We start from the raw sequence: 15,102 nt of genomic DNA, 5'->3' as shown, positions 1-15,102 counted from the left end.
ATCAAAACATACTGTTCTTCAATTAAATAATTATTCCAAAGAAAAACAAAATAAATATCCATATAGCTGTGTACTTTGGAGTATACAGGTCCATAAGTGGTTTATTATTTTTTTAACTTTATTGATATACTGTAGTAACACTGATAGGTGATGGTTCCCAAACTTATTTGACAACAGATCATCAAAACAACTATTAATATCTCCCAGGATTCATCATCATTTTAATATATAGGATATTGATAAGTCTTTACAATTATTTTCAAGTTTTCAACAACTGCTGTACTATGAGGTCCATATGGGCAAAGAACTTGATATCTTTGTGTTCAGAGTTTAGCATAATTCTTGGCATGAAGTAGATTCTCTGCATGTGTTAAGTAGAATTGAAGTTATTCTCAGGCTGTACTCTCAAGCAGGCTATCTCAACTCCAGTTTGTAGATACCTATGTAAGTGTCTGACTCTCAAATATGTCCCCAGATTGTCTACTCTCCTGAATTGAAATCCTAAAATTTCAACTGCTATATATCTTCATGAGAATACTGATCATATTACACGATTTCTGAAACTAATCTCAGAATATATTAACCATTACTAGAGTAGAGGTGAACTTCCAGTTTCCTGTTTCTCTTTATTCTAATACATCTTTCTCACTGGCATCAACTTACTGTTTTCTTAAACAACAGTCTCATCACATAGCATCCTTGCTCAAAATAGTTCATAGCTCCCTACTGCTTACAAAATCCAAACTTTTGAGCATGGCATGACACTAACCATATTTTCCAGCCTGATCTCCTGTCTTACCTTCTACAAAGCCTTCAGTTCAGCTAAATACATTCATCACACAAGACTTCATGTTTGTAAGTACTGGCCTTGTATAAAGACACTTTGTAAGTGCCTGAGAAACTGTAATTTAATATGAAATATAAAATCAATAATTCTCTTCACTAAACATATTAACAAATTTTTATGATTCACAAAGGATTGAATGAAGATATGTTTTAAAGATAAATTAATGTGAGATAGAGTAATGACAGGAGTCACATACTTTGCAATAGAAAATAAATATATCCTTTTTTAAGGGGTGGCCAGGCCAGACAATAAACTCTGGTATTTGTATTTATTTCTATCTTCACATATTTATCATGTTCAAGGTGTGATTTAGAAAAAAAGAAGCAAGAACAAATTCCTTCAGGTAGAAATATGATTAGTGCTTTATCTCCTGTACTTTACACTAACCTCTTATCATTTATAAAACACTATAGGGTCTCTCTGTGAAAACATTATTGATATCTCATTAGAACATGCCAGAATGTGATTCATGATGTGAATCACAGATGTCCTAAAATAGAATAGTCTAAACCTCTACTCTTATCACTAATTTATCAGGTGTCAAGATAGAAAGACAATGGCACAGCAAAGTTGTCAGGGCAACAAAACACCAGACTACTGTCTTAATAAAAATGCTTTTTGCTTGTATGTCCACTCAACATACAATTCATACAAACAAAGTTAAATAAAAGAGTTTTATAAACTTCACATTTTGCTCTCATCTAAAATAAAGATGAGCATAAAATATCACTTAACCTCCATAAATTCTTGCATCTTATGAAAATGACTTGTATTCAAGAGAAACTAGGAGTCCTACTCTTATCTCTAGTCACTGTGGGAAATAATTTTATCAAATGCTTACTAAGTACTAACTATATGCAATACACTCTCAGAGAAACCATTATGAATAGGAAGAATCCTTGCCTGCAAGAACCTTATAGTCTAGTGCAAGAGACAGTTATGGATATACAAAAATGAACAAATGGAAGAAATGGTAAGTGTAATATTTGACTCCTAAAACTACAGACTTGAAGTGAGCAGAGTCTTTCTTTAAAGTTTTGTCAATGCTACTTAGATAGACAGATAATTAGATTAGATAGATGGATAGATAGATAATTGATAGGCAGACAGATAGATACAGATAGAGAAAGAAAGAAAAGAAAGACTGCAATGGTTAAGAATGTAGTTTCTTGAGCCAGACTGTCCCATCAATACTTAGGCTTGTGTTAACGGTCACATTGTATCTTTTCCACTGCCCCAGGCAAATATGTTGAAGTAACTTCCAGTACCTCAGAATGTGACCTTCTTTGGAAATAGGGTCATTACAGAGGTAAATTCAACTGAGATCCTTATGGTGGAAGTTAGTCCAATAAATTGTCCTTATAAAAGGGGAAAACTTGGATACAAAGAAAACACACATAGACAATGTGAAGATACAGAGAAGACAGCCATGTAACTGTAGTAATGCATCTACAAGTCAAGGAATGCCAAGGATTGCCAAAAACACCAAAGGTAGAAGAAACAAGGAAGGATTCTTTTCTGGAGTGGTCAGAGACAGCATGACTCTTCTGACATCTTAATTTCAGATTTCTAGTCTTCAGAAATGATAAATTTGGGAAATGATAAATTTCTGTTTTAAGTCATCTAGTTTTTGGTACTTTGTTATGCCTGTCAGAAAATCCTCATATAAGTGAACCTCCAGATTCTTTTCCCCTTCAACTGAGTGGAAAAAACTTTGCTAGTTGTGTGTTCAATGTACTGGAGCCATATACTGGAAGGAGATTAAGTAACTTAATTAACATTTGGAAAGGGCAGGCTGACCAAGCACACCCATATTGAACTTTCGAGTGAGTCAAAAATTAGCTTTTTTAAAAGACGTGAATAGTTTGGAGGGTTATCAATTACAGCAGCAAGTATATCTTGTTTAATATACCACGCCATACTTTGTATGTACCAACAGATGACAATCTCAGGATTTAGTTAGCCCAATATTATTTCTGGATGGATCGTGCTGAATAAATTTTTAATAATTCCTTGAAAATAATAAAATGTGTACTAATTTATATTCCCAGAGCCCAATATAGTGTTCGGTATATAGTTAGTGCCACAAACACATTTGTTATATTGATGAAACTAAGTTTTTTGAGGAAAGACGAGAAATTCACATTTCTAAAAATGACCTTCATATTGTTAGGCACAGTGATTCATTTCTATGTGATCAACAGAGATATACTGAAATCAAATGAAAAAATTATTCCACTAACCTTTACTTTTATTTCCTTTAAACTTCACACCTCAATAACTAGAATATACAAAGAACCAGAGTTTATGAGTGCCAACCCCATGTAAATGTAATCTTCACTAGTTCCAGAAAGAGAGATAATGGATAAAAAGTTTAATATTGAGAATTAAGAAGCTCAGAGTTGAATTTGTGGCCCATATTTAATTATTTTGTAGGACATTATGGCATGGATGTCTGCATACTAATTTCCTACCGGCATCACCTTGTAAGTCTGATTTTTTAAAAAATTCACCTTGATTTATTTATTTTGCATTTTATTTTGTATTGTGCACTATTTTGTAAATCACTGATCTGATTGTATTTATTTCATGACTTCACAGTTTGTAATCTCTATTTTAGTTATTTTATATCTAAACTTAATTTTAATGCAGTACATTTTATAATACTGCTGTTTGCTTGCTTAATTTCATATTTGGAATTTGAAAAATATTGCTGTAGAAAAGAATTAAATATATTGCACTTACTGCTAAGTCTTTTAAAAGCCCCTTGATGTTGTCCTACATAGCCATTTAATAAAACCTCTGGAACTTGAAAAGTAAATCATATGTAAAAGTTAATATTTAATCAGAAATGAAATTCCTTCCAGAAAATATTTGAAAGTGATATTTTACCATGTTGAATATTTAAGTAAGTACAATATACCCAAGTTGTATAATTTTATTTAACTAAACCACAGAAGAACTCACTGGAACAGCTTTAGATTAATTAAATTAAGTGTGCCTTGATATGTATTTATCTGCTTCTACAAACAGTATTTTTCAAGTAGTTAGAGAAGTGAAAAGAAACTCTTTCTTGTTTGTAGCATTCAGTAATTAAAAATTGTATTTTCAAAATTTTTTGAAAATTATGTTTGTGTCTAAATTGCTTGGATATCACAAAATAATAGTTATAGAATGGGAAAAATATAATTCTTCCCTGTTAGGTATTTCTCTTCTAAGAAACTGTAAGCTGATATTTCTAAAACTTCTTGTTTCATTCCACTTTAAACGATGTATGCTGACAATAACCACTCAATTGTTGGTCATTATTGCCTAATTATGAAATTTCTCAGTGCTGAATGAATTCAGCTTGGCATAGAATTGCATTAAGTTCTTTTCCAGCATCTCCCCATGGTACTGTCAAACACTTTGGAAATTGCTTACACTCTTGGGAGATGCCTGCTGCTGGTATGTGTTTCTCACGTGGGCACAATGTAGGGAACTCTGTCCAGTAGGGGCCTCCAACTATAACTCACAAGACTTTATAAACTATAATGAGTAAAGACGCTAGTTATACAGGAGAAAAACTTTTACTATCACAAGAGACACCGTTACAGTACAGCATAAGTAGGATTACTCTTTGTACAGTGAAATCAAAGTATTTTCGTATTTTCTTTCATCACTTACCCACTATTCTCACTTTATCACACTTTTAAGGCCTTTTACATTCCTGTACTCTCTACTCTTGTCCTATTTTTTTTCTATCTTGCTGCCCCCAGGTATACTTTATTCCTCTTTAATTGTTCTTCTCTCCTACTAAAAATAAGAAAGTTGGAATGAAGTACTTTACACTGACCTCCTAGAAGGTTCCTGAGTTTATTATATTTGTCATATATTACTGTAGTGATTAAAACCAGACAAGCTTTGCATCACTGTCTTGGAAATGAAGGTAAGATCAAAGAAAACAAAACAAAACAAAACAAAACAAAACAAAACAAAACAAAACATTGATTAGACAAGGATCTGAAGTCAAGGAGGAGCCAGAAAATTCTAGTGAATTCTGCAGGTCAAGTAAACTTCCTTAAGCCCGACTGATGATATCATTGTTTTTATAAGGTTAACAAATCAAGTAGAAGATTTAATGTTACTCTCTTTTAGTTCTCTACTGCTGTTCTGCAAATTTTTCCTACATAGTACATGGCATTGTAGCCTCAGAGCAGCAATGTAGGTAATATATCTATGGGCACAGCAGTTCTGTGGAGTAAGCAGCTGAGCAAGGACTTTGGCAATGATCCAGAAATGAAGAGAATATTTCGTCATTCAACCAAGTGACTGTTATTAATGGGCAAATATTTTCTCATTTGTAAAATTAGAGAAGTGGACTTGATTCTATCCACTTATATAAAAATGTACATTTTTTGACAGTTAGTTAAACCCACAACCACTAACTTTCTAGTTAGACAGAAATCTATTAATTCTTTTAACTTGAATCATATCTGGTAAACCTAATTATTTTGAATGGTTCAAAATGGTTTTCTTATTTAGGGAGGGGGATACTTTACAAACATTACAAAACATGTTTCAGTAATTCAGGGATCACTTAAAGTAGTCACTAATAAAAACAAACATGCAATTTTTCTAGAGGTTCTAATGATTAGCTCTAAGACAATGTCCATTGAAATATCTATAATGTTTACAGAATACTTTATATTTTTCAAAACATGTTCACATATACTATAACAATTACTAACTTTTCATATAAAAGCGTGCAGAAAATTTATTTTAAAGTACAAACCACAAGACTATTGGTTTGTTGAATACGCATTGTTAACTTAAAATAAATGTTTAAAAAATGAAGAAAGAAATAACTGGCTTCTGGATATATGATACTCAGAGCTAACATGGACTCACCACCACCACAAAACCATAAACAAAATATAATGAAAAAATTTTATGTAGCCAGTGATGAGAAAAGATAAAATGTACATTGAGTGGCAAACAGGATAAATACAAATTAATTTAAATTACTAATTCCCTAGCCTCCCTTGGAGCTACAGTGACTGTGACACAATCCTAGCCAATGAGATATATGCAGAAATTCATGGGGAGGGAATCTATTCTTAATAAAAAGACAGTATGTCTCTAGGAAGAATCTCTTCATCATTTTATCTTTGGCCCTTCTGTCTGTCTGTAGTTTAGACGTTAACAGGTGTCATATGATCACTGGACAACCTTGAGCATGAAAGTCTCTACACTCAAGATTGGCAGAATTGAATGTTGGTAAGATCCTAGCTCCCTGTTGGTATTGGTGAGGCTCATTAACAACACTGAGCCTCCTGCCACTGGGCTACTTCTCGTGTCATAAGAATAATCATTCTCTGTTTAGCCAAATTCTTTGAGTTTGCTATTACTTGTAACTGAATATACTCTGACATGATAACATGAGAAGTGAAATTTTATAAATTGGCTGTCTATTGAGGATGCGGTTTATGTATTATCAAGTTGAAAAACCCTATTAAGGAGTGTTCTGTTGTAAAGTTCTGAGCACTAATGTGTAAATTCTTCCGAGCACTGATAAGTCTTTAGAATGGCATATTTAATGGAGTGGTCAGTTTTAAATGTTAAAGGAGGACATCAAGGGTATTTTTTTAATTTTTAATTTTATACATTGAAAATTTCTATTTAACAGACACACTTATGAAGAATGGAAATTGCATAATGAGGTAAAAATAGGTATATAGCAAAAATAATCTTATTTATCGGGTGGGCTCTTGGTAAAGGACAGAGTGCTACAAGATGAGGCAAAAGACAGTATTGTTGAGATGTCAAAAAAGAGGTGCAATTAAAAATATAATGAACACTTCTCAAGAGCTTTTGTTTGTAGTGTGAACATAAACACTTATGTGTTTTTTTCTTTTAGAAACTACATGGGAACCTTTGAAATTATTTTAAAGGTTGGGTAATAAAGAAGCCTTATCCATGTTATTCTTGATTCAGAAGGTACAGAAAACTCAGTCAACAGTCTGGTGGTCCTGTTGGCTGCCAATGGATTATCAGTCATCATGTATAATAAATTTTATAAGGAACAGACAATCTAGACCTGAGTGCTTAAAAGGTCAGGGAATTTATTGGTAATGGTAAAGCATATATTAAGGGGTAGATATATGTATAAGGCCATGAAAACTCATTTTGAACTTGCTATTTAATAGTGTATGAGCAAGTTCCTTCTATGCTACCCAACATTTCATATCATAAGTGCATAGCATCAGTGATAACATTTTTTTTAATCAGGACAAAAAATATACAATATAGGTCAAAAAGAGCTTTTGACCAAAGGAAGTTCTTCTTGAATTTCTTTATTCCTTTTCCTTATTAGGGGCCCTATTATATGGCAGATGTATATATAAGAACAGACAAATTTATGGTGAATTTGCTTTGTCTGAAGCATTAACCTGTAAAGCATAGGCATTTAACTGTTATTTTAATTAAATCCATTGATGGGAACTATTCAGTTAACCAAAATTCCTTTTAAGGAATTTGTATAGTTCAGTTCAAGGATACTTTTTAGTTGGTTGGTTGATATATTTGCGACCTTTCTATGAAACTTAAATACTAAAATGGAGAATCTTTTGGGATACTCTTAAATCCTCAGAAAGGAAGAAGTATTAAGTTTAGGGGAATGCTATGCCTTTTAAGTGTTAGAAGAAAATTTCCATAGAAAAATATGACAAAAATCATGAAAAGGTTCTCAAAAGATGATGGGTATGAATGAGTGGGTGTGGGTATGTGTTCAAGACTGTCCCCATTATTAGTGAAGTGGGTCCATAATTTGTAGTTCTTTTGTTTATTATATGGCTCTCTAAAAAAGGCAGCAGATTCCAGGATGGGGCAAAGATTTGTAAGTTTAGGACTACTTTCAAAGAAATGATTTGTACTTTTAGCAGCATGAGAAGAGTTGGATGACTACTATGATTATAAACTGATAATCCTCTTCGTGTAGATTGTGTCTTTTGAGAAAAACAAATATCTTGTATATTGAAACTGGCTTTGATAGTGATGATATTTTTCACTGAAAATTTTATGAAATATTTAAAGAAAACATTCCATAAAAATAAAATTCTTTTGAAGGTGATTACACATATTTTGTCCTAAAAGAATCAATTCAAGGGAACTTTCAGATCTCTCTAAGCTTAAGTCTCTATTTTACTTGCATGTGTGTACCATATTGGAGTCCTATTAAGTAACTGGTTACATATGATTGCAGGAGCAGCTGTCCTGAATTTGCTGCAATGTGAATGAAGCAAATTTATGGGAATTGTGATATGTTGAGTCATGTATTTTCAAGTTCAGAAAGAAGAGCACTAGCTTGAGAAATTGAAAGGTTATGGAGTGTGAAGGATGTTAAGGATGATGTCTGTTTCCTTTATTGACTTGGTCAGTTTAAGGAATGAGCCCTATCTAAGATTCAGAGATCACATCACATCTGTGGTCAGCTATGTGTACATATAAGAACACCTTCTCTAACTTAGTGGGTAGGTATGTGAGTTATAGCAAAAGCAGTTAGTGAGTGAGCCTTGTAAAAGTAAAGAAGAGCACAAGCAGGGCAAGATCCTAAAGGTTACACAGTACCACATAAAGGAAGATGGTTTTTAACAGAACAGCATGAAGTAACTTAAAAGGACTGATGTCAATGAAAATTGTAAAGGTTCCCCTCAGGAGGCTGGTGTCTTTTGTGTGAGCCATAGGATGTTTATGGGGGAGGACACTACTTTGAGAAATTGCCTAGTAGACCTTTGAAAGAATGTGGAGTCTGCACGATGTTAAGGATGTCTCTATGGTGTCTGTAGATCGATAAGGCACAGAAGGGCCTGTCAAGAGTTTTGTGTTCCTGCTGTGTGAAAAGAAAAAGTCAAGGTCAGTTTCTTCAGCACTTAAAATAACATGTACTGTATATCTGAAGAGGCTCAGTTCTAGAAGAAGTTGATAAAGATATTAGCAAATCCCTAAAAATACCAATCATACAGATAATACTGAATGGACTTGAATACATAAAATTCAAAATCTCTATTCTGAAAAGGATGTTATAAACAGAAATAAGAGAGATGGTTGAGTAGGAGAATATATTTGAAACATTCATCACGAACAAAGTATTAATATCTAGAATATGCAAGGAGCTCAGTGAAAATCACCAAGAATAAAAATCACAGAATATGATACATATAAATGTGCTATATGTTCTCAAGGACTTTTCAATATGTAAGTAAGCATATGAAAGATAGATTGGAAGAAAATATGTTAAATATATGAAAGTAGATGCCTCAGTGAATAGGGAAGTGGGATTATAGCAAAAGTGTGAAAGATAAAATATTAGTAGTAAATAGAAAGTGTATGTGTTAATGATAGTAAACAATGAAATGAAGATATGATTAACTTAAACCTGGAGTTCAAAACAAACATAACAAAGAAATACACAGCACTCACCCCACACTTTCACAGTTGCATAGATCCTCTTAATAACTTTATAGTCGTATAAAATTTAAGGATAACATATAATGCGTGATCTGTATATTCTAAGTGCGGGAGTTCCTTAGATGTCCCAGGGGTCCATATATTGACATATATATCCGGGATGGTACTTTGTCCATGATCAGTTATAAATAAAGAAAATTACGTTTTTGAATTTGAATTCATGGAATATGATAGAAGTTCAATTGTGGGCACAGACAAAAATAAAACACTTAACTTTCAGATAGGATTACTGTGGGAGATGGAAGTGGGAAATTGAATTAACTATATTTTTCAATTCATGACATACTATGTACCTCTAGTTCTATTTGTTTAACATAAGAAATCTAGACCACATATAGTAAATTGTTAGTCTTAAATCTTTGTAGTTTATGTGTGGACATCATTATATTCTCTATTTCAGTATTTTTCAGATATTTAGTAATTAAAAATAAACAGATCATTGATTAAAAGTAGAGGCTAATTCAAACTGTGTATTTCAGAATTTCTGTTTCATATAATGAGCAATTAGCTAATTATTCCCCATAATTTTTTAAAATAGGTGCTAAAACTAAATGACCATATGTTTTCTGAATATCTATTTATCCTTATTTTAGTTTAACAAAATATGCCTATAGTTTGTGGAGTCTCAGAGGTTCAGGGAAGACTTTTCTGTGAAAGTAGAAATGAGAAGCAAGGGAAATATGGAAGCTAACAAGAGAACAGGGCCAGGGTAAATAGTATTTTAAGCAAAGGGAAATAATGTTCCAAAGCCTATTGAGTGAACTTGGTGGGTCACAGGAACTGAAAGCCTTGTATTTTAACATGATTGGTCCAATTGCTATTGTACAATAAGATTTTCAAAAGGGTTAAGAGCAAAAGGTGGGAGAATAGTTAGAAAGTTCTTACAGTTTTCTGGGTAAGAGATGATGTCTCAGGCTAGAGTGGTAGCAGTGGAGGGGATGAGAAGTGATCAGACTTGGGACATATTTTGAAGGCAAAGCCCATATAGGCCTGGATTTGGGTGATGAGAGGATAAAGATATTGGTATTTTTTCCCAAAAGTTTGCCCTTATTCCTGAGTGAATAATGCTATCATTTACTGAGATTTGGAATACTGTTGGCAGAACAAATGTGAGAGGAGATATCAAGCTCAGCTTTAGATATATTAAATTTGAAATGACTGTTACACATACAAGATTTTAAGTATGTAGTTGAGTATTATAAATTAGATCAAGGGCAAGATCTTGGCTGGAAATATGAATTTGGGAATCACAAATATATGGATATTTTATAACAGACTAGAGCACCTAGAAAGTGAGTGTAGAAAAGTCCTAGAACTGTTTTTTAGGGTACTAAAACATTTAGAGCAGAAAGAGAAAGAGTATATGGTTAAAGATAGTGAGAAGAAAGAGCCAGTGAGGCAGGAAATTGGCTGAAGATATTATTTACAAGTAGTTTATTTATAACTCTAGATCACTAGAATGATATCTTAGTATAACCAGGTGTAATTGTTAGTGACCAGTAAATATATGTCTAGCCTATGAATTGGTACATTTAATGACTATCCAGGTAAGAAAAGAACAACCACAAGAAAGTATACAAAGATTATGGAAAACATGTAAAACATTTTATTGGATGTTCAGAGCAACATACAATTTCTCAATAATGAAATTTCTGATGGCAGTCTTTCAAAAGAGATTGAAATAAAGGAAATGACAAATACGTAAGTAAATACAAATAAATTTAGAAAATGTCAGACAGTAAAGTAGATGCTAAGTCTAGTCACTAAAGGCACATCTTGCATATGATTATATACTTACACATTTTTATAAAATGAGGAGGTTATTTCATAAAAAGTAAAAAAAAAAATATGCAAAAGCAAATAACATAACAGCAGATAAGCCAGCTAATTATAAAGATATTACACAGGGGAGGAGAAGCCAAGATGTTGGCATTAGTAAAGCAGCGGAAATATCCTCCCAAAAACATATATATTGTTGAAAATACAACAAATACAACTATTCCCAAAAGAGAGACCAGAAGATAAAGGACAACAGTCAGACTACATCTATACCTGCGAGAACCCAGCACCTCATGAAGGGGGTAAAATACAATCTGTGGCCTGGCAGGACCCAAGTGCCCCTCACCCTAGCTCCCAGCAGGAGGAGAGGAGTCAGAGCGGGGAAGGAGAAGGAGCCCAGGACTGCTAAACACCCAGCCCTAGCCATCTGCACCAGAGCGCAGACACACAGTGTGTGGGGTGCTGGATACTAGGGAAATAGGACAGTAAAATCTGTGAGTAGGACCCCACAGACGGTGCCCCTGGGACAAAGAAAATAGAGTGCTTTTTGAGAGTCTTAAAGGGACAGGGACCCCACAGCTGGATGGAGGCATCCCAGCACAATCAGTTCAGCAGCTGGGAACCCAGAGAACTCCAGGCACCCTAACCCCCTGGGTGGCAGTGCAGTTCCCAGGCCACTTACAGTGATAAACAGCCTACTGCCCGTTCCAACTCTGGTGCGACCCCGCTATAGTGAAGCAGCAGCCTGAGAGCGGCCATGCCCACAGCATCCATGGATCTTACTCCACAGCAGCCAGGCCAGAATCAGAAAACCCGTTTGCGTGAGCTGCCCAGCACAAGCTGCTAGAGGTCGCCGTTCTCCCAGGAGAGAAAGGCCTCAAACTAGCAAGAAGGGACATTCTCCCAGCTGAAATGTGCCAACTATGCACAACTCTCTATCACCATGAAAAGGCAGAAGAATTTGATAAAGACCAGATTAACCCAGTCTCCCCTGAAAAGGAATCTGGGGAGATAGAACTAACCAATCTTCCTGAAAAAGAATTTAAAAGTAAGGTCATAACCATGCTGATGGACTTGCAGAGAAATATGCAAGAGCTAAGGCAGGAGAATACAGAAATAAAACAGTCTCTGAAAGGATTTAAAAGCAGAATGGATAAAATGCAAGAGGCCATTGATGGATTAGAAGCCAGAGAACAGGAATGCATAGAAGCTGATGCAGAGAGAGATAAAAGGATCTCCAGGAATGAAACAATATTAAGAGAACTGTGTGACCAATCCAAAAGGAACAATTTCCACATTATAGGGGTACCAGAAGAAGAGAGAGAAAAAGGGATAGAAAGTGTATTGGAATAAATAATTGCTGAAAACTTCCCCAAACTGGGGGAGGAAATAGTCACTCAGACCACAGAAGTACACAGAACTCCCAACAGAAGGGACCCAAAGAGGAGAACACCAAGACACATAATAATTAAAATGTAAAAGCTCAAGGACAAAGACAGAATTTTAAAGGCAGCCAGAGAGAAAAAAAGGTCACCTACAAAGGAAAACCCATCAGGCTATAATCAGACTTCTCAACAGAAACCTTACAGGCCAGAAGAAAATGGCATGATATATTTAATGCAAAGAAATAGAAGAGCCTCGAACCAAGAATACTATATCCAGTACAATTATCATTTAAATACGAAGGTGGGATTAAACAATTCCCAGACAAGCAAAAGTTGAGAGAATTTGCCTCCCAAAAACCACCTCTACAGGGTATTTTAGAGGGTCTGCTCAAGATGGGAGCATTCCTAAGGCTATATAGATGTCACCAGAGAAAATAAAGTCAGAGCAAAGAAAGAAGACCAACCAATGACTAACTAAAGGGAAAAAATAAAATCAACTACCCACAAAAGCAGTCAAAGGAAACACAAAAGAGCACAGAATAAAACACACAACATATAAAGACTGAAGGAGGAGAAATAAAAAGGGAGAGAAATAAAGAATCATCAGACAGTGATTATAATAGCTCAATAAGTGAGTGAAGTTAGGCAGTAAGTTACTAAAGAAGCACACCTTGAACCTTTGGTAACCATGAATCTAAAGCCTGCAATGACAATAAGTACATATCTTTCAATAATTACCCTAAATGTAAATGGACGGAATGCACCAATCAAAAGACACAGAGTAATAGAATAGATAAACAGCAAGACTCATCTATATGCAGCTTAAAAGAGACTCACCTCAAACACAAAGACATGCACAGACTAAAAGTCAAGGGATGGAAAAACATATTTCAGGCAAACAACAAGGAGGAAAAAGCAGGTCTTGTAGTACAACTATCAGACAAAATAAGACTTCAAAACAAAGAAAGTAACAAGAGATAAAGAAGGACATTACATAATGATAAAGGGCTCAGTCCAACAAGAGGATACAATCATTATAAATATATATATGCACCCAACACAGGAGCACCAGCATATGTGAAACAAATACAAACAGAAACAAAGGAGGAAATAGAATGCAATGCACTCATTTTAGGTGACTTCAACACACCACTCACTCCAAAGGATAGATCCACCAGGCAGAAAATAAGTAAGGACACAGAGTCACTGAACAACACACTAGAACAGATGGACCTAATAGACATCTATAGAACTCTACATGCAAAAGCAACAGGATACACATTCTTCTCAAGTGCACATGGAACATTCTCCAGAATAGACCACATACAGGGGCACAAAAAAAGCCTCAGTAAATTCAAAAAGATTGACATCCTACCAACCAACTTTTCAGACCACAAAGGCATAAAACTAGAAATAAATTGTACAAAGAAAATAAAAAGGCCCACAAAAACATACTTCTAAATAATCAATGGATTAATGACCAAATCAAAATAGAGATCAAGCAATATAAGGAAATAAATGACAACAACAACACAAAGACCCAACTTCAGTGGGACACAGTGAAAGCAGTCTTAAGAGGAAAGTATATATCAATTCAGGCATATTTAAAGAAGGAAGAACAATCCCAAATGAATAGTCTAATGTCACAACTATCGAAATTGGAAAAAGAAGAACAAATAAAGCATAAAGTCAGCAGAAGGAGGGACATAATAAAGATCAGAGAGGAAATAAATAAAATTGAGAAGAATAAAACAATAGAAAAATCAATGAATCCAAGAACTGGTTCTTCGAGAAAATAAACAAAATAGATAAACCTCTAGCCAGACTTATTAAGAGAAAAAGAGAATCAACCCATATCAACAGAATCAGAAACAAGAAAGGAAAAATCATGACGGACTCACAGAAATACAAAGAATTATTGGAGAATACTATGAAAACGTATATGCTAACAAGCTGGAAAACCTAGTAGAAATGGACAACTTCCTAGAAAAATACAACCTTCCAATACTGACCAAGGAAGAAACAGAAAATATAAACAAACCAGTTACCAGCAAATAAATTGAATCATTAATCAAAATCTACCAAAGAACAAAACCCCTGGGCCAGGTGTGTTTACCTCAGAATTTTATCAGACATACAGAGAAGATATAATACCCATTCTCCTTAAGTTTTCCAAAAAGTAGAAGAGGAGGGAATACTCCCAAACTCATGCTATGAAGCCAACACCACCCTAATACAAAAACCAGGCAAAGACCCCACCAAAAAAGAAATTACAGACCAATATCCCTGATGAACGTAGATGCAAAAATACTCAATAAAATATTAGCAAACCCAATTCAAAAACACATCAGGAGGATCACACACCATGTACAAGTGGGATACATCCCAGGGATGCAAGGATGGTACAATATTCAAAAATCCATCACCATCATCCACCACATAAATAAAAAGAAGGAAAAACACCATATAATCATCTCCATAGATGCTGAAAAAGCATTCGACAAAATTCAACATCCATTCATGATAAAAACTCTCAACAAAAAGGGCATAGAGGGCAAGTACCTCAACATATTAAAGGCCATA

This window comes from Manis javanica, chromosome X (genome assembly GCF_040802235.1).
Source record: "Manis javanica isolate MJ-LG chromosome X, MJ_LKY, whole genome shotgun sequence".
Taxonomy (NCBI): Eukaryota; Metazoa; Chordata; class Mammalia; order Pholidota; family Manidae; genus Manis; species Manis javanica.
This window is presented reverse-complemented; position numbering follows the sequence as displayed.